The sequence below is a fragment of the Nelumbo nucifera genome, chromosome 4, assembly GCF_055504915.1.
Source record: "Nelumbo nucifera cultivar China Antique chromosome 4, China Antique-T2T, whole genome shotgun sequence".
Classification (NCBI taxonomy): Eukaryota; Viridiplantae; Streptophyta; class Magnoliopsida; order Proteales; family Nelumbonaceae; genus Nelumbo; species Nelumbo nucifera.
The window spans coordinates 68,268,156-68,286,467 of NC_142652.1; positions in this window are offsets into that span (position 1 = coordinate 68,268,156).

Consider the following 18,312-nt stretch of genomic DNA (forward strand, 5'->3'; position numbering starts at 1 on the left):
AAAAAGGAAGAATAAAAGCTAAGATTGGAGGCCCAAAGTACATTAATTGATATTTACATAGAGCCAAGAAAAGAGGCAAGTGGTTAAGCATCTAGAGATGAGCAAAAAAAACCGAAAAACCGAACCGATCGAAATCGAACTAAATATAAATATATATTTATAATATGTTATATATTATTTATTATTTAAAATATAATATTTTATATATATTTATATTTTTTTATTATATATTTTTATAATAAATATTATAAAGTAAAAAAACTGAAAAATCGACGAACCAAACTATCGGTTAACCAAACCGGTCAATCAATTAACCGATTGGTTTTGGTTCAGTTCAGGTTACCGGTTTTCCAAAAATCGGTACTACCAGTTCAATCCAAAAAAAAGGCCCACGGTTCGGGTAACACCTACAAGCGTCATTGGGGACACATCGTCGGTGACCTCCTCCTCGCTACCCCTAAACACTTCTCTTTCTTCCTCACATTCGTTGTCGGAGTCATCATCCACATCCTCATCAACCTTCTTCATTATCTCCTCGATGGCGATAGATAGCTTTAACTTCCTAGGTCACACTCCGGGAAGAACAAGGCCACGAGCTGGCAACACAACTTGGAGCCCTTACTCAGGGCATTAGAGGCGTACTCATTCTTGTCAAAACAAACTCTTACTATCATAAGGTTCCAGACCAATCGAAAGCCATGTATAATGGGAAGTTGACTCCCCATCTCCATAGGGTCATTGGGGAGCAAGATTCCCTTGCTCTACTTGAGAGCGACCTTGGGGTTGCAAGATGATCTCTTCTCTAAGGCCGCTTGATCTAGACTCTGCTTTCCCCAGTGGATTTGAATGCTCGAAGCGCCGACCTCAATTTTTGTCAAGGTCAAAGGGGGTTTGCTTCGCGGTAGGAACCACCGAGCTAGTGTCCTTAGTACATGCCCTCTTGGATGGTTCTTCCACCTACTGCTCCTCGACCTCCTTGACATCAATATGTACCACCTCATGAGGCACCCACTCCCTTGACCTGGCCTTTAAGGTATCCTCACCCGTTGCTCGCGAGCTTCTAGATTTAGGGACCTTCCTCTTCTTCGGGAGGATTGTTAGACAGTTGTATGCCCTTAGCTCCAATCAGAATGATGTACATTATGAATTTATTGTAAATGAATAAAGTACATATTTGATTCATGTTCCTGTGGTGTGTTTCTGTGTAATACCCATAAACTGGACACTTATGAGACTCGTGTTAGTTTATAACGTTCACAACCAGTGGGCCGGTCTGGGGAGACCTATCCTGACAAGGCTGACACTGATGTGCTGCCAAGTCGGTTGGGGTGGCCTGTCTCTGCCACTAGGGTGAGACCCGAGGTACATGCAGTGTAGGATTAATTAAACCTTTGAACCGGACCAGATTTCCAGCATTGCCCTGGACCTTGGAGATTGATGGGCAAAACTAGAAAGTTACACCTGACCCCTAGACTCGATTATGATACTGCACTAGGTGTCGGATTAGCCTGTCTTTGATATACCAATCAGTGATATCCTTAGCGGGGTCAAAACCTGGGTATGTTGGGATAGTCTGAGAATTCATCTGAGTGGGTGATCATAGTGACAGGATCAGCCCCTTTGTCGGACAAAGGTAATGATCGTGGATGCACTCTCTGATGGAAACTAAGATTGCCGGCAGCCGATTTCAACCGTTGATATTTGTTTTGCAAAATATATTTTATATGAGATATAAAAGTATTTATATTACGGTTTCTAAATGTTTGCAAAAAGGTTTTAATTCCCGGGATCCATGTGAGAGGAGAGTGCAACACTGTTCTTTGCAGCCGAAGGAGAGGTCCTCTCTTGTCGGGCAGTGTATGATCATTATGGGCTAAGAGGTTAAGTGTAAGACCATTGAGGGTAATACCTGATGGACTAATCTTGTATCTACCCACAGTCTCTGGGTGTTACAAGGTAGCTTGGCCCAGGGACCACTTAGGGTAAGTGTTGGGCCCATAGAGCCCATGTGATGGGTTTCAGGGGGTGCACTGTCCATAATAGTGTATTCGGCCAGGCCTTGTAACAAAGGTTGGGCTGAGCCCTTGTAGATGATGTGTAGATCAATGTTTGGGCCCCATGCCATACAAGGAAGCCCAACTGGACAGCAGTTTGGAAGGCTAAGTGAGCACATAACCTTATTGGGCCTAAAGCCCATTTCGAACTGGGCTGATTTGATCAGTTAAATAAGGGGCGAATTCTGAGATTGGATTAGCAGATAGGATTGGGCCTTAACCCTATTCACTCAAAGAGTCCAGATCTAAATGTGATTCAGATCTGGAAACCTCCTAATGAGATTAGGAGAAGGCTGATCCAATCTGCAAATAAGATAAGGGTTAACCCTTATCACTTAAAGGGAATTCTGATCCAAATATGATTTGGATCAGCAACTCCTAATAGGATTAGGAGTAGGTCCCTTTAAGGTTATAAAAAGAGGAAGGGGTGGCAGCCTTTGATACACTTTACATCATGTCTTCAGAGCTGAAATTACAGAAGAGAGAATTCAGCTTTACTGCGCTAAATCTCTCTTGTCGCCTCCTTCCTGCTGCTGCCATATCTGCCAGTTTGATCTATTGTTCTCAGTGGGAGTGATCAAGATCAGATCTTGATATCAGTTTCTTGTGAAGGGACTGATAGGAAGCTGTGCTTACGTGTCGTCCTGCTGATTCTTGCGAAGCACCAGGTTCTTGGGAAGAACACTACTGATTCTGTTCCATCCTGCACTGCGCCATCTTTAGTGGGAGCAGTCTTTAGTTCCTTCCTTGGGCGTGAACACCTCTATTGGGAGATATTATTTCTCCATATCAGGTATATACCTCTCCTACTATTTTTTCAGATCTAGTTCGGTTCGTGGTTCAAGATTGATCCTTGAAAAATATGATTTTTCTAAAATAGGGCATACGATTCCCAATAGGATGGAGAGAAATTTTTGAAATTCACCCATTCTATTCTGCAAGATTCGGGCGTCCATACGATGGATATCTCATCCCTTCAAGGATAGTAAGGACTCTAGCAATATCAACGTTCGTCGTCTCTCCTACATAAAGCAATGCATGTAAAATCGCCCCATAAGGTTAACTAATTTAAAGTAAATATCTAAGAAGTGTAATGCGACCTACCCACTGGGCTCAAATCAGCTTGAACCAGTACCTTCTTGGCCAAGTAATCCCCGATCTCCAACTTCTTTTAGACCAAATCCTTAACCTGTGACTCCTTCGGAGTAGACAGGGTCCCACTACCACCCATGTTGGAGATGGTCACCCTCCACTTCGAGGAGAAGGGCTACCCTCCTTCAGTTGTGACATAGAAGAACTTTCTTTTCCAGTCCAACACCTTGGAAGGGAAACCACCTAGAAGCTTGGGTCAAGATCAGTGCGATAGGTAAAAGACGTCATCCTCATTAGCTAACTTCTTTATTTGACACAGTCCAACGAAGGTCATAATGTTTAGGGAAAATTTAAATTGGTGGAAAACCGAGATGGTGCCAATCAGAACCCTCATAGAGTTCAAGTGAAACTGACCTAAGGTCATGGAATGGTAGTTCAAAACCATATCCACGAAAGGATGAAGGGAAAACCTAAGATCGGAAACGAAGGACTACTCGTAAATGCAAACCTCTCTGTCCATTGGTCGCAAGGGAGCTGACTAGGACTGAGGAGAATAAACCTAAAGTTCTTGGTGGTGTTGCACCACTCCCTAATTTGTTGGAGATCAACAAGGGTAAAGCGAGTAGACCCAGACTCCTATCTATTTCTTGCCGAGGCTCCCCATAACTTCAGTGCTCCCATACCGGGGAATCCTCTTATGCCTAGACAGAGGACTCTACCTTGACTTGAGTCAAGGATCCCTCATCCGCAACTCGGAGCCCTAACCTCCTCGCCCTCAAGACCAAAATGATAAGACAGACTAGACATGTTGAATTGAAAGAGAGGAAAAAAGGACTTACCCAAAGAATGCTAAAAAACTAAGATGACTTTACCTCTAACCGACCTCGCTTCAAGGCAATTTTAGAGGAGACAAGTGAAAATGAACCCCCTAGCTTCACTATTTATAGGCAAAAACCCCAAATCACCAACGACTGAGATCCATCCAATCTGATAGTTGAAAAGGGTGCAATGGTTTGTTTCCCAAGGTCCAAATTCAATTAAGTGTGTTTTTTGGCATCCATGATAGATAATCTTTGTGTGAAGGACATATGTGAGAAAACGTGACCTATCAAACGATAAACTAGTGAACTGAAGTGGCATGAATCCACATGACTTGACAAGAACTCAACTTCGGAGTGTCTAACAAGAATCGCCTCGAACCAAACTACTTCCATCACTCGAGTTGTTCACCTCGAGCTCAGAAGTGGGGGTCAATTGATGAGGGATGATTAACACCTCCAATCACATATTGTCATGTGGTAGTCCATTGCATGACACCTCGGCATTGCACATGGTCAGACTCTGCTTGAATGCACCTTGACAGATCAGCTTATGAAGCCCGAGCGAACATTGACCTCACTTAAGAGCACCTCGACAAAATGACCTATTGGCTCAAAGCACACGTTCGACTTCACTACTCTGTGTTCCCGACCTACTTGTTCGACATGGGAAATCCTTGGTCTAAGGAACCTCTTCAATCTCAGCATGCCCCCGACCTACGTGGCATGATTTCCCTTTTCTCCCTTCGCACTAGATAACTGGCACAAGACATTCATGGATGTGACGCCTACCTAGCAACGACAAGCCCGCTTCCCTCCACTTCACAGGAGAGCGGACAAGGGCACCCGTAACGTTGTGTAGACGTATCTCGAAAGCAATGAGCAGATGAGCATTAACAACCCAAATGTATCGGGCATGTCACAACGAGCCTCAAGGTCTACACATCGCAACCAAGCCTCGAGGTCTATATATGGGTGATCCTTCACCCTGAGAAGGTATCTCACTAATTGACACACACATTCTCTTGCTCTAATTTCTGCTCTATTGCTTTCTATCACCCCAGAGAGCTCGATACTTACTCGGTCGTCGGAATTGCTTACCTAGGAAATCACCCCAGCCCTCTGACATCATCTATCTTATAGATTCAGCACCCATACACGCTTGCCGAGCTTTGAGCTGTCATTGACAGTAGGGATTCAGCACATTTGAGCATTTACTTGGGCAAGTGTTTTTCGGATAATCATCATCCGAGTCATTCTTCTATGTTTTCACTTACTTGGGTTGAGAGGTAGGCAAGAGGAGATTAGTGTTTTCAATAGATGGATAAGTAATTTATCCATTCTCCATGAGGGTATAGGTTTCTTAGGTAACCGATACTCTCAAGAAATTTCGCTTATCGTGTTTTTTTTTTTTGAAAATAAAGGTATCCATTAAAATCTCAAAGGAGAATCAAGATCAATCAGATGCTGCAAGAATGGTAGTGTAGAAGACCATGTAAAAACATCATGAATACTGATGGAGGATGATTTGACCTGACCCATTGAGATGATGACACGTGGATCTGACTCAGCACGAGCAACAGCTCAACACCACAGCCCGATTGCAACTAAGTAACAAGCCTATAGAACAGCTTGCTATGCTATAGCTCACTGTAGGGGGAGCTCGCTACAACGCGAGCTCCAGGTTCCACGAGCTACTGAGAAGGGAATACTCCAAGACTATTTCAGCTCGCGAGCTAGGGTAACCAGCTTGCTCCAACACTTAGGCAGAAGAACTGCCCCAAAGACAACCTCGATTAGGCAACGCGAAGTATCCCTAGGAGCTCGCTACAAAGTAGCTCGCGACTAGGCAACGGGACGCCCTCAGGAAGCTTCTATCTAACAAGGTCGTACCCATCAGACTGCACCACGTCTCTCGACTGACAGCGCAGTCCCTGCCCATTTGACAGTCTACACCCACGTCTCTCAATAGATGGTGGTGTGCTTGTCCCTTCGAGACGTGTCACTCATCCAAGCGGGTAGTATGTTGTAACGATCACCTGCGTAGCCCTGGCAGGTAACGGCGACGATAGGAGACCAGTGGCGGTTACACCCGATTTGATAAGAACGCCCCTATAAAAGCCCTTTAATCGAAGGGGAGAACTCTCACTCTTAGATTTGGATCTGAACTTGAAGTATCTCACTTGCTCACGAGCTAATTTCGAGATACAGCGATCTAGCGCGACCTACACTCTTAGCCTTTTATACTCTTTTATTCCTCCCCAGCGTTCTAACTTACGCTTCAAAGTATTCCCATCGGGCAAATCCCCTGAGAATCCTTCACCTTCGTCTTCTCAGGTGCCATCCGTTACCAGCAAGGAGCCAGTCAGCAGCCAACTAGGAGTGCCCGAATCGTGCCGCATCATTTGGCATCGTTTGTGGGAAACACTTCTAAAAGCCTTCCTCTAAGCTTCTATAGTTTTTTTTTCCAAAAACTCAGCATTCATGGCTTCTTCCAGTAACAAGGCCATACCCCTCAGACTGCACCACGTCTCTCGACTGACAGCGCAGTCCCTGCCCATTTGACAGTCTGCACCCACGTCTCTCGACAGATGGTGGTGTGCTTGTCCCTTCGAGACGTGTCACTCATCCAAGTGGGTAGTATGTTGTAACGATCACCTACGTAGCCCGGGCAAGTAACGGCGACGACAAGAGCCTAGTGGCGGTTACACCCAATTTGACAAGAACGCCCCTATAAAAGCCCTTTTATCGAAGGGGAGAACTCTCACTCTCGGATTTGGATCTGAACTTGAAGTATCTCACTTGCTCACGGGCTAATTTCGAGATACGGCGATCTAGCGCGACCTACACTCTTAGCCTTTTATACTCTTTTCTTCCTCCCCACCGTTCTAACTTAAGCTTTGGAGTATTCCCATTGGGCAAATCCCCCGGGAATCCTTCACCTTCGTCTTCTCAGGTGCCGTCCGTTGCCAGCAAGGAGCCAGTCAGTAGCCAGCTAGGAGTGCCCGGATCGTGCCGCATCATTTAGCGTCGTTTGTGGGAAACACTTCTAAAAGCCTTCCTCTAAGCTTCTACAGACTTTTTTCCAAAAACTCAGCATTCATGGCTTCTTCCAGTAACAAGGCCGTACTCGTCAGACTGCACCACGTCTCTCGACTGATAGCGCAGTCCCTGCCCATTTGACAGTCTGCACCCACGTCTCTCGACAGATGGTGGTGTACTTGTCCCTTCAAGATGTTTCACTCATCCAAGCGGGTAGTATGTTGTAACGATCACCTGCGTAGCCCTGGCAAGTAACGGTGACGACAGGAGCCCAGTGGCGGTTACACCCAATTTGACAAGAACGCCCCTATAAAAGCCCTTTAATCGAAGGGGAGAACTCTCACTCTCAGATTTGGATCTGAACTTGAAGTATCTCACTTGCTCACGAGCTAATTTCGAGATACAACGATCTAGCACGACCTACACTCTTAGCCTTTTATACTATTTTCTTCCTCCCCAACATTCTAACTTAAGCTTTGGAGTATTCCCGTCGGGCAAATCCCCTAGGAATCCTTCACCTTCGTCTTCTCAGGTGCCGTCCGTTGTCAACAAGAAGCCAGTCAGCAGCCAGCTAGGAGTGCCTGGATCGTGCCGCATCATTTGGCGCCGTTTGTGGGAAACACTTCTAAAAGCCTTCCTCTAAGCTTCTACAATTTTTTTTCCAAAAACTCAGCATTCATGGCTTCTTCCAGTAACGCCGGACGTGGTACCAACCAGAACGCTTATGGGGAGCAGCCCCAACTTCCTACTGTCTGTATTGGGCAGTTCACCGTCCCCCTCTCCGTGGACGGAGTCCCCAGTTTGAACGTGTCTCTCACTGTGGCACCCGTGGTCGATCCACTCCCTTCCACAATTGGAGCAACCTTTGCTGAACCCTCGGTTGTGCCCCTAGCGGCCAACCTGAACCAGTTGGAGGACTTAATGCAATGCATGCGAGCATGTAGGCTCAAATGCAACAATTTCAACAATTCCAACTCTATCAACAACAAGTGTTGCACCAAGTTTCCCAGTACCAGTACCAGCAGCAATTCCTCTCTTTGCCTCAGGCCCAACCGCCGCTTCCCCCTCGGCATCCAGCCATGAAGCAGACCAAGCCCTCCCGCCGGAGTGAACGACCTCGCCGGGGAGAGGCCTCCCAGGCCTAGGATCCCGCCAAGAGTCAAGCCTCTTCCCATAGCCAGAAGGAGAGGCCAACTACCCCCGCCTAGCAGCTTGTGGGCAAGTCGGGGGCCTCCTAGCCAACCAAGCCCGTATCACCCCGGCCTTCGCAGTTCGAGCTCCCGCTTGCGGAGAACCCATTCGAGGTCCTAGCCGCAGACTATAGGCAGGGCCCTTCGGTTCAAAGACACCACCAGCAGTTTGAGCCTGTCGAGCTCGGTGACACTGAAGCATCAAGCACCAACACCGAGCTAGAAAATCAGCAGCGAAGACGCCGGCGAGCTCGCCAAACTGCTACCCGAGTTCAAAGGAAAAGAGGAGGTATGCTCAGGTGAAGTGAAAGCTACCCCACTCCTCTCAGTTTCCTCCCCATTATCTCCAGAACTCCTTACTGTCCCCATGCCAAGGGACTTCAAGCTCCCCCCACTGGACAAGTATGACGGATCCTTCGATCCAAATGACCACGTGAACGCCTTCTAGTCCCAGATGCACCTAGCAAGAGCCAGTAAATCCTGCATGTGCGTGGCCTTTTCCACCACCTTTAAAGGGGTGGCTCGCACATGGTACCGTAACCTCGCGCCTGGTTCGATAAGAAGCTGGGCGCAGTTTGTGCAAGTTTTCACCTCCCACTTCGTCACCAGCAAAAGGTGCCCGAGAACTCAGGAAAGCCTCCTCGGCATAGTCCAAAAGGAACGGGAGTCCATTCAGAGTTATATCAAGCGGTTCAATGACGCTTGCTTGCAGATACCCGACCTGGATCTCGCAGTTCGCCTCACCGCAGCCAAGCGAGGTATCACCCACAAAGAGTTCAAGTGGCACGTGGTTGTCAATCAACCCAAAACCGTGACCGAGTTCCTCAAGCTTGCGGATCAGTTCATAGGAACAGAGGAGGAAATCAACCAGAAGGGCGAGCAGGCCCCAGAAAAAAGAAAGAGGGAGCCCGAGCCCCCATCTCTGGGAGACAACAGGAAGAAGAAGGACCAAGCTCGGGGGGCAAAGCCAAATCAGCCTTTTTGAGCTCCAACAGCAGAAAGGGACTATACACCCCTCAACGTGAAGCGGGCCGAGATCCTCATGGCGATCAAAGACGCTTCGTACGTGAAGTGGCCACCTCGGCAGAAGGCCGAGCCTAACGCCAGGAATAAAAATTTATATTGTAGCTTTCATAAAGATCACGATCATAGCACTGAAAGTTGTAAAAATCTTCGCGATGAGATAGAAGAACTCATCCGTCGTAAATACTTGCGAAATTTTGTACAGAGTAATAATAATAATAAAGCAGGTCGGCAAGGGGAGCAGAGTAGAGATGCTCCCGAATCCAGCAGACAAGCGGAACAGCCGCAAAAGCAAACTCTCGAAGAGAGACCAGTTCGGGGGACCATCCATGTCATAGTCGGAGGTTCGATTGTGGCAGGCTTCAAGAGTGCGACCTAAAGCCTGCGAACACTCCCTTGGTAGGCTTCAGTGGAGAGGAAGTTCAGCCCCTGGGAAGGGTAACAGTACCTGTGGAAGTCGGCACCTGGCCTTGCATAGTGAGGCTCAACCACGATTTCCTTGTGCTTGCAACCCCCTCCCCATATAATGCCATAGTAGGTCGGCCGATTACCCATGCCTTATGGGCTGTGGTGTCCACCTACTACTTGGCCATGAAGTTCCCCATGGACTTTGGCATCGGGGTAGTGCGAGGTGACCAGCTTGAGTCTCGCAAATGCTACGTCGCCGCGCTTAAAGGAAAAACCAAGGTGGCCGATGACCTCGAGTTGGAGCGACCTACGGAGTAGAGCGAGGAGCGAGCTGCGCCCATAGAAGAGACTATCTCCATCCTAGCCTCGGCGGAGGACCCAAACTGGACACTTCAGATCAGTGCTTCCATCGAGGAGCCTCTGTGATCTAAACTGGTACGCTTTTTACTTGAGAATTTAGATGTTTTTGCATGGTCTACGGCAGAAATGCCCGGCATAGACCCTAGCATCATAACTCATAAGTTTAATACTGATCCTGTAGTTAGGCCCGTTAGACAAAAGAAACGCAACCTAGCCCTAGAGCGATGGAAGAAGGTCGACGAGGAGGTCGGGAAGCTCCTTGTAGCCGACTTTATTAGGGAAGTCCATTACCCGAGCTGGGTGGCCAACCCCGTTCTGGTGAAAAAGGCTAACGGTAAGTGGCGCATGTGCGTCGACTACACCGACCTGAACCGAGCTTGCCCAGAGGACTGCTTCCCACTCCCCAGGATCGACCGTCTGGTGGACGCGACCTCGGGGCAGAAGTTGTTGAGCTTTCTAGACGCCTACTCGGGCTACAACCAGATCATGATGGACCCAGCAGATGAAGAAAAGACTGCATTCATAACCAAGCTTGGCCTGTACTGTTACAAGGTTATGCCCTTTGGGCTAAAAAATGTCGGGGTGACCTTTCAAAGACTTGTAAATAAACTGTTTGAGCCATTGGTTGGCCAAAAATTAGAATGTTATGTAGACGACATGGTCGTCAAAACCTAGTTCTCATGAGATTTAATACAAGACTTGAATTTAGTTTTTGAAATCCTGTGTAGATTCAATATGAAGCTAAACCCGAATAAGTGTGTCTTTGGTGTCACCTCGGGTAAATTTCTGGGATACATCGTAAACTGGCACGGCATTGAAGCCAACCCGGACAAAATAAATGCCATCTTAGATATGAGACCACCCCGAAAAATGAAGGAGATTCAAAGGCTGAATGGCCGAATAGCCACCCTGAGCCGCTTCATGTCCAAGTTAGTAGATCGCTGCCTACCTTTCTTTAAAGCAATTAAAAGCAAAGGGTTTGAATGGACCCAAGATTTTCAGCTCGCGTTTGACGAGCTCGAAAAGTACCTTGCTAGCATACCGGTCTTAACCTGGCCCGAAGAGGGTGATGTTTTAGAGCTGTACATCTCAGAAAGTGACGAAGTAGTCAGTTCGGTACTAAAAAAAGAAGTAGATCGGGCCCAATGACCTATCTACTATGTTAGTAAAGTGTTGTAGGGAGCAGAAACAAGATATCTAGAGATAGAAAAACTAGCGTATGCACTGGTTATTGCAGCCCGAAAGCTCCATCCATATTTTCAAGCTCATACTATTATCGTTCTCACCAACAAACCTCTGAGGCAAATCTTACTCAAGCCCGAGGTCTCTGGTCGACTGACGAAGTGGGCCGTTGAGCTCAGTGAGTAAGACCTCCAATATAAGCCGCGAACTGCTATTAAGGCCCAAGCCTTAGCAAATTTGTTGCGGAGTGCACTTTCAGCTCCGGAGTCCCTAGGCCGGTTGAGCACGAGGCCGCCAGTTCGGGCGAGCCCGGAGCTCCCAGGCCAGTTGAGCCCAAGCACCGTGAGGTAGCAGCCAGTGTGGCATCTCTCCTAGTTAGGCCGAGCGCGAACTGTGATGAGGAGCCCTAGATCCTTCATGTAGATGGCTTCTTGAACCAGCAGGGCAGCGGAGCTGAAATAGTTCTGCACGGCCCAAGTGGCACAAAACTGGAGTACACACTATGCTTCGAGTCCGCGGCATCTAACAATGAAACAGAATACGAAGCGTTGATAGTCGGGCTAGCTCTAGCCAAAGAAATGAAAGCCAAGCACATTATCATCTGCAGTGATTCCCAGCTCGTGGTTAATCAGGTCACAGGAGAATACGAAGCTCGCGAATCAACTATGATTACCTACTTTGCCAAAGTAAGAGAGGCTCTGCCCAACTTCTAGTCATACTTCATCAGGCAAGTCCCGAGGTCTGAGAACGCTGAGGCCGACGCCCTGTCCCGGTTAGCCAGCACCAGTGATAACACCATGAGAACCGTGTACATAGAGAACCTGCCTCGGCCTAGCATTCTCGGGGGGGTAGAGGAGGTCGCTCCTGTCGTTCAAGCAGAGCCGAGCTGGATTGACCCGCTCGCGAGCTTCCTGCTACAGGGGACCCTCCCTGCAGATCGCAATGCCGCCAGAAGGGTAAAGCGTCAGGCGGCCAAATACGTCATGATAGACGAACGGCTGTAACGAATATCCTACACGCTCCCCTACCTGCGCTGCTTGCAACCTTCCGAAGCCGTGCTCGTACTCCGCAACACTCATGAGGGCCTGTGCGGTGAACACTTGGGGGGCAGGGCCCTCGCCCAAAAAGCACTACGACAAGGATACTACTGGCCAACAATGAAAGAAGACGCTATTGAACTCATCAGAAAGTGTGACAAGTGCCAGAAACATGCCAATATCCACCATCAACCCGCTGTCGATCTCAAGTATCTCACAAGCCCGTGGCCTTTCGTGCAATGGGGCATCGGTATACTTGGACCGTTTCCACAGCAACAGGCCAGAGGAAGTTTCTAGTGGTAGCAGTGGATTATTTCACCAAGTGGGTAGAAGCCGAACCTCTTGTAATGATCACAGCCCGAAACGTCCAGAACTTCTTTTGGAAGAACATAGTGTGCCGCTTCGGGTTACCTCGGGTATTGATTTCTGATAACGGTAAGTAGTTCGAGAACATCAAATTCCAGAACTGGTGTCAAGACATGGGGATTGGACAGAACTTCACTTCGGTCGCACACCCTCAAGCAAACAGTCAAGCAGAAGTCACGAACAGAGCTATCCTCCGTGGACTGAAGGCACGGTTAGACCGAGCTAAAGGATTATGGGTGGACGAGCTAACCAGTGTTCTATGGGCTTACCGAACCACAGAGAAGACTGCCATAGGAGAGACTCCCTTCAACCTCACCTACGGCACCGAGGCAGTCATCCCAGCTGAGATCGAGGTTCCCTCGCTACGACTGGAAGAATATGACGACAAGGCAAATGAAGATGAGCTACGTACCAACCTCGACCTACTTGACGAAGTAAGGGACCTCGCATATATCAGGACTGCAGCTTACCAGCAAAGAGTAGCTCGGTACTATAACGCTAGGGTCAAGAAGCGGAACCTCCGCGTCGGCGACCTGATCCTTTGTAAAGTTATGATACCTGAGTCCGGCGCTGGCAAGCTCGGACCGAATTGGGAAGGACTCTATTGAGTGAAACAGGTGCTCGGGGAAGGAACATACGAACTCGAAACCCTTGAAGGGAAACAAGTACCTCGGGCATTGAATATTGTCAACTTAAGGAAATATTACTTGTAACCACTGAGTAGACCACGACCTCGATGCAACAAGACCCAGTCGCCTCTATGGCATGGGCAAACTACTGAGTAGACCATGAGTCACTCCCAGAGCCTAAGGGCCAAAATGCTGAGCTAACACGACCTCGGCGCTATAAGACCTAGTCGCCTCCATGGCATGGGCAAACTTCAAGGGCAGACTATAAGTCACCCCCTCAGCCTAAGGGCTAAAACACCGAGCTAACTAAGACTTCGGCATCAAGAAAGACTTAGCCACTTCAGTGGTGAGGGCAAAGTATGAAATATTGGAGGCGTAAGCAGCTCGGGTCTGAACCCTATGAAGCATAGCTCGTCTCAGTACATTGGTTCGACCAGATAAGGAATAACCTACGAACATACAGTTCGGGCATACATGGTGATTACTTCAGAGTATACTGTAAAAATACCTCAAACACTAAGGGATAGCTCAGGATAACGATTACCGAAAAATCCTACTTCGGTTATTCAACTCTAATAGCTCGAGTGATGAGAACGCTTTGGCAAAAAAATAAAAGAGCACACCATACTTAGAAGAAAAAGAGAAATTTCATTGCCATTCCAAAAAAAAAAAAAAAAGACGAGCTAAATAGCTCGAGAAAGTTCAACAAGAGATAAACAAAAAAAAGGGGGGGGGGCACAACTGCCCAAGAAGATCTTTTCAAGACCAGGTTCTGGCACCCGGGAGCCACCAGCAATCAGAAGAACAGAAAAGCAGAGCCGCCAGCCTCAGGGGTCCACCTCCTCCACCTCGTCCTCATCCTCCGGGGAGTCAGGTTCTTCCTCCTTCGCCTAGTCCGTCGTCTCGGGAGCCAGGCCCTTCATGGTAATGCCGTCAAGGTTGAGCCCAAAGAACTTCTTTCGGACCAACCAGCGACAGAGCTTGAATCCGGAGTGGTACGATCTCGAGCCATACTTCACTTGGAGGTTGTGATACTCCTAGGAGTCCTTGAAGTCCCAGACCGCCCTCTCCCACTCGGCCTCCACCATGGTGTCGAAGTTCTGAGTTCGGTCCAGAAGTGTGGACTCCAAGTCCCGACCTGTTGGCAAAGGAGCTCCCTCTCCGCTGCCACCCTCGACGACTCCTCCCTGTAGCGTGCACTCTCCTCGGAAAGTCTGACGATTTGCGCCTCCTGGTCACGGACGAGCTGCTCCTGGGACTCGCTCCCCTTGCGAGTGTGAAGGAGCTCGCCCCGGGTCCGATCGAGCTCGCCCTGGAGCTTTTGAACGATGACCCTCTGATTGCAACCGTCGCTATAGTGGATGTTCATCTGGAGGGCCATGGCGTGGATGGCGGAGTTCACTTGCCAACAAGAGACTAAAGTCAGAGGACAGCAAAAGGAAGTAAAAAACAAGAAGAGGGGAAGGACTACTTACCACCATACAATGAGAGGCAGCAAGCGCGGCGAGCTCCCCGGACTCCATCTCCCCCCACTTAGCGATCTCCTCGTTGCAAATCGCCCTCCGGCTCTTCCGCCTGGCCACAACGTAATCATTAACACCCTCATAGTTCCCCACTAGGAGACGCGGGTAGGGAAATTGACAGGAAGGACCAGGGGGAACCACCCCTTGCTGCGGGAGCTCACCCTTCTCGAGGCTAACTCCGCCAGCACCTCCTTCAAATGGAGGTAGTGGAACTTCAGGCGGTGGAGAAGTAAAGTCTAGCTCAGCAAACCCGAACTCAGTGCCCCTAGAGTTGGAAGTCCGGTCAGGACGCGACCTCTCCACCTTGCGCTTTTGGTTGCTCGAGAGAAGGCAGCGCACATCAACACTAGACATGGTGGCTGCCAAAAAACCACAAGGTATTAGTCCAGTAAAAAAGGAAATATATGTATAGACATGATATTTTTACAAGGCACTATGCGACCTAAAAAGGCAACCTACCCGGACTCAGGCCAGCTTGTGCGAGCCTCTCCTCAGTCAAGTAGTTCGAATAGAGGAAGCCTTCTGATGCCCAGGACAACATCGTTTTCCAAATTTCAGGGTCCAACTCGGCCCCGGGGTCCTGGATGGCGCACCTCCAAGAAGTTGGGAAGGGCCACCCCTCGGGGTTACGGACCACAAAATAGTCCCGCTTCCAGGCAGGAATCTTGTTCGGTAGCTCGTACAGGAGCTTATAGCCGCGGCGGGGGGAGAGGTAGTAAAAACGCTTTTCCGGAGGAGATCCGGGAGCGGCATTCTTGATGCAGAGAATAGAAGTGAAAATATCAAGGTCGAGGGGAAGACAATACTCGTAGCACAAAGAAATGGTCCCAACCATGTTCTGGATGGCGTTGGGATGGAGCTGGTCGGTGGTGACGTTGAAATGGTTTAACACCTCCACTATTAGGGGGTGCAGGGGAAGACGCAGGGCAGCCTCGAGCTGCTCTTGGAAAATCACTATATTGTTGGGACCATGTTCCCAGGGAAAGTTACCAGTGGGGATACTATAGAGGAGGTCCCCGGGAAGGTGAAAGTAACGGATTAGAGACCTGAGTCTCTCCACCGTCATGGAGGAGGGGCCAAAGGTGTTGGGCTCCCTCCCCCGAGAAGTAGAGGCCACATCACCGGAGGTCTCTCGAGCCTCCGGAACCTGCTCCCAAGCTCCCCCTGAGCTCGAGGGAGCGTCGTCGTCCTGGTTACCGTCCCGGGAATAAACATGGTACGGATACCCAGACATGATTGACAGAATGATTAGGACACCGAGAAAAAAACAAAATGGTGTGAATAGAAGAGCTCGGGCAAACTAGATGGATGCGCGACCTCAGAATCTGAAGACAGCAAGTTAGCGTGAAAGAAAATGAGGCCCAGGGGGCCCTCCTATTTATAGTCACTGCGCCTCCGAATCAACGGGCCAGATTGAGGCAGATCTGATGATTCGCAGTCAAGCTGACCGCACGCCTTCTGAAACCGAAATGTGACTGGCTGCACGCCTCCCATGATTGAAGTAATGGCAGCTGCACGACATCCAAAGTTAAGAGCCGCTTCAGCACGTTTTTCGGTATTCGAAAAGTTAGAAATCCCCTGATTCCCGCGCACACATTTAATATGAGCAGTCAACCAAGTTTGAACTTCGGTCAAACAACCCGTCACACTTCATGAAGTCCTCACGCTAAGGTAGCACTCTTAGCCCAAAGAGTGGGGGAAAATTGATGGAGGATGATTTGACCCGACCCATTGAGACGATGACACGTGGATCTGACTCAGCACGAGCAATAGCTCAGCACCACAGCCCGATTGCAACTAAGTAACAAGCTTATAGAACAGCTCGCTACGCCAAAGCTCATTGTAGGGGGAAGGTTCCCCGAGCTACTGAGAAGGGAATACTCCAAGACTATTTCAGCTCGTGAGCTAGGGTAACCAGGTCGCTCCAACACTTAGGCAAAAGAACTGCCCCAAAGACAACCACGATGAGGGCCACCTCAAAGTATCCCTAGGAGCTCGCTACAAAGTAGCTCGCGACTAGGCAACACGACGCCCTCAGGAAGCTTCTATCTAACAAGGTCGTACCCGTCAGACTGCACCACGTCTCTCGATGACAGCACAGTCCCTGCCCATTTGACAGTCTGCACCCACGTCTCTCGACAGATGGTGGTGTGTCTGTCCCTTCGAGACGTGTCACTCATCCAAGCGGGTAATACATTGTAACGATCACCCCTATAAAAGCCCTGGCAGGTAACGGCGGCGACAGAAGCCTAGTGGCGGTTAAGCCCGATTTGACAAGAACGCCCCTATAAAAGCCCTTTAATCAAAGGGGAGAACTCTCACTCTCGGATTTGGATCTGAACTTGAAGTATCTCACTTGCTCACGAGCTAATTTCGAGATACAGCGATCTAGCGCGACCTACACTCTTAGCCTGTTATACTCTTTTCTTCCTCCCCAGCGTTCTAACTTAAGCTTCGGAGTATTCCCGCCGGGCAAATCCCCCGGGAATCCTTCACCTTCGTCTTCTCAGGTGCCGTCCGTTGCCAACAAGGAGCCAGTCAGCAGCTAGCTAGGAGTGCCCGGATCGTGCCGCATCAAATACCAACAAGCCATCATAGCAAGGCGGTGTGCAACCCTATTAGTAATTCTAGGAAACTGAGAAAAGTTGCACATAGCAAAGCCGGACACTAAACTCATGCATTCTGCTAGCACATTTAGGATACATTTTAACAAAATTGGTCGATTGGCCAATTTAAGCCTTCCCCCTCTCATGCCAAGATACCGGCGAACGAATGAGACCTCAGTGAAAGCAACGAATAATATTTGCATGGAAGAAATGAATTAGAAACGAATTAGTACTTATCACAACACACTAACTTTTCAAGGTAGTGGTAATAGCGGGATTTGAATTTGCATCTCCACTAGACTTCCCAACTAACATGCCAATCGAGCCACCACTCAATTGGATTATCCTTTCAGCCTTAGTGGGGCGAGTTCGGCTTCAGTCAGGGCAAAGCCCATTCGAGCTACTTTTACTGCCTTGCATTGAATATCTCTGTACTTGTGTGCTTTATTTCATGGGGAGATATTTCCATTGCAAGATTGCAAAAAGCTGTTAGAATGGTGTAAACATACATTTGCCCTGATAGAAATCGATGTCTATTGGGGCCGAGACCCTACTTGGTAATGAGTGCATTATTTGACACTTTATTTCTCTTACTGCTTATAAGCCAGACTCAGATAGCTGAGAGTAGATGTTTAGCGGAGAATGGAGATGAATCAAAACAGTTCATCGGCTTGGCTATGGCTTGTAAACTAGCCCTGGAAATAAATGTCTTGTACATGTCCAGCTCCAAATTTACAAACCCATTTGAGGAGGAAAGGATGCATACATCTACATCTTTAGTTACAAAATTGTTTTTGATAACATGGCAGGTATTTTTGCTTTAAGGCTCAGTTTGGAAAGAGTACAAATGCAAATTTGTATAATACAAATACAAACAAAATAATACAAAATACAAGGTTTTGAACTTTAAATATTTGCATTTGTACTCCTTCCAAACCGGGCCTTAGGGAGAAAAAAGACATTCACATTGTCCAACCCTCTA